Consider the following 2,722-nt stretch of genomic DNA (forward strand, 5'->3'; position numbering starts at 1 on the left):
AATCATAATTGGATAGTGTAAATTAATGATTTTGATAAATGCAGCATAGTAGAATTTTAGATGGTCTATAGATAGATTGAAATTAAACACAGTTATGATAACTGACGGCAATTAAAATACCATTTTCCCTTACGGTAAGTGAGAATTGAGGTGTCGCTTCAGAGCCATTCTTCAGAGCAATTGTTTTTCATAAGTAAATATTGTCATAATTAACTCTAAAAGAGACAATACTTATATTATATGCAATAGAATACACATTTGAAAGAAAAGTTTAATCAATCACTAGCCATTAAAACTATTTTTAAAATACATTTAATTAATTTTGTAGTATTTGTTTGACTCCATGAAAACGATTCTTTTGTATGTCAAGATATATTTCAATTCTGTTTTAATAACATATTATTAATTGCAGTTTCCGCTCAAATTTGAAGCACATAATAAGCCTCTATTGATTAAGGTGATGTCTCTAGGTAATGTTGTTATCGAAAAATAGCTAGAAAAGTTTATTAATCGGTAAATATATATTCAAAAGTAATGAGAAAAATAAAATAAAAAATTAAGAAGTATCATGGAGTTCTATATACCAAAAATAAGTGTCAAATTTGGTACATTTCTATCGGGTGGTAAGAATGAATGACATAAGATTTATTATCAAAATTACGATAAAAATGTACGTAAATCTATTACCCAGGGAAACGCTAAGCGAAAATTGGAATTTATTATATCCTTATATCTCTTTTTTCAAATTTAAAAAACATCGATTTAGAGGTTAGAAAGCACGCAATTAAAATCGAAAAATCTCGGCTTACACGCAATTTATCGCGAATAACGCTTAGCGTTTCTATTAAAAATATTATTTATTATTTTTACGGCAGTTATTTAAATTTAATCTTGTATTTTTGTATATTAACGAATCGATAGAAATCGAAACCATAATAATTGCTCAAATTGGCAACATGTTTGTCTGTATGGTGCTGCCGTTGTGGAATTATTTGGAAACAAAATATCTCCATACAAAACACACATACCATAACATGACGTTGAAAATGAAACTCACACATAGACAAGACAAAATAACATTTCTCTGCATTTTGACAAAAATCAGTTTATCAGTTTGAGGCGAAATTGCCATATGAATAAAAATAACTTAATAATTGAAATTACAATATTAACTTAATTTACGTATAAACCTGCCTATATTCAAAATTTGAAACTGCGAATTATTTGCAATTAGTATTTGCTTAAATTACAACTGTTTTTTTATCATTATTTATGATAAAAATAATCAACAAAATAAACAAATCTCGCATTTTAACATATGGTAGCATTAGTCTATGGTAGCATTCGTGCTCTCGATCTAATATCGGATTTATGACAATTCTTTTTTATTTGGCCATTATTAGGTATATTGTTTGAAAACAGGAAGGAATCGACTCATCAGTAACATTTTTGTCAAGTAAGTAAACTTTTCAGTGTATAATAAATAATATTATTATCGTACATCAAAATGACAAACTATGTCACGCAGTTTTGATTGTCAAACATTCAAAAATTATTGAAAAGAGTTACATATACTGTATTTTCAATCACCATCATGCATTTATCATCAATATATATTATTTTAGGCGTAGACTCATCGTTTTCGTAAAATTATAAATACTTTACGTTAGTTTGAGGTTATGTTTATGACAAATGTCATCGAGCCCATCTTGTACGTTTTGTAAATTATCTAATAGATAGTGAATTTCTTTCATTCGCATATTATGATTGTAGAACCGAATTTAATAAAATAAAATTTTAATTTCATTCAAAATTACTGAAACTTGTCTCGAAAATGTATCTCATAATCATCATTATAATTATTCACAATGCTACAGTGATAAGTTTGACACGAGTATATGAATGTAATTAGGTTATGTTTTTTTGTTTACATATAGATAAATCTTTTAATACTGATGAACTCGACGAAATATTGGACGACAGACTGCGAAGTCGGCGACGGTTACGAGTCCGACAACAGCGACGACATTTACATTCGACATTTACAACCTTCGACATCACAATCCAGGGTGCTTCCCTGGCTCACAAAATGGTAGGTTTACAATTTTCTTAATAATATATTTATTGGTTTTATATACCATCCGGTCATACACTAGATTCATTTTCATTACATGCTTTGGCATAAAAACAAGAATTCATTACATCTTGTACACATGATAGTAAACTTCAATCAAAACATATTATTAACCATCATTATTTGTATTTTTACTGCTAAATACTTGAATTAATGAGGAAATATGGATTATGTAATAATATTTTTTTCCTATTGTTTCAGTATGCCGAATGCTGGTCCGGAATTGGAGGAAGATTTGTTGGCGAGAGGGCATGTCGGCGATCGGATAATTGCTTATTACAGGACTGCGATGAAGACATGCAAATGGCCTGTGAGGGTTTTTAACCACTTTGTGGACTTGGCGGTAGTAAACTGTTGGCTAACGTATATGCGGAATTGTAAACTAGAAAATGTACCCCGAAAGGATATTATGAGACTGTTGTCGTACTGAATCAGATTAGCGAAAGCTATGATTCGGTATGAAGATCGGGTAGCAAACATTTTAACACTGCTAGCACGAGGTCGGCCAAGAAACATGTCGACATCGCAGGTAGACACAGAGCCACCAGCTCGCAGGAGAACGGTTTTCCCCCAACCGATCGCTGAGGT

General features: G+C 30.6%; 1 long non-coding RNA gene across 1 annotated transcript; it reads left to right on the top strand.

Annotated features, from left to right (window-relative positions):
• Window positions 1-880: 880 nt before the first annotated feature.
• Window positions 881-2,486, top strand: LOC147074928 (uncharacterized). The gene is made up of 3 exons (XR_015070069.1): window positions 881-1,456; window positions 1,938-2,092; window positions 2,336-2,486. It is a non-coding gene; the product is annotated as an uncharacterized LOC147074928 (long non-coding RNA).
• The last annotated feature ends 236 nt before the right edge of the window (window positions 2,487-2,722 follow it).

The sequence above is a fragment of the Rhyacophila brunnea genome, unplaced genomic scaffold (assembly GCF_057557595.1).
Source record: "Rhyacophila brunnea isolate RB1 unplaced genomic scaffold, BYU_Rbru_1.0 scaffold_15, whole genome shotgun sequence".
Classification (NCBI taxonomy): domain Eukaryota; kingdom Metazoa; phylum Arthropoda; class Insecta; order Trichoptera; family Rhyacophilidae; genus Rhyacophila; species Rhyacophila brunnea.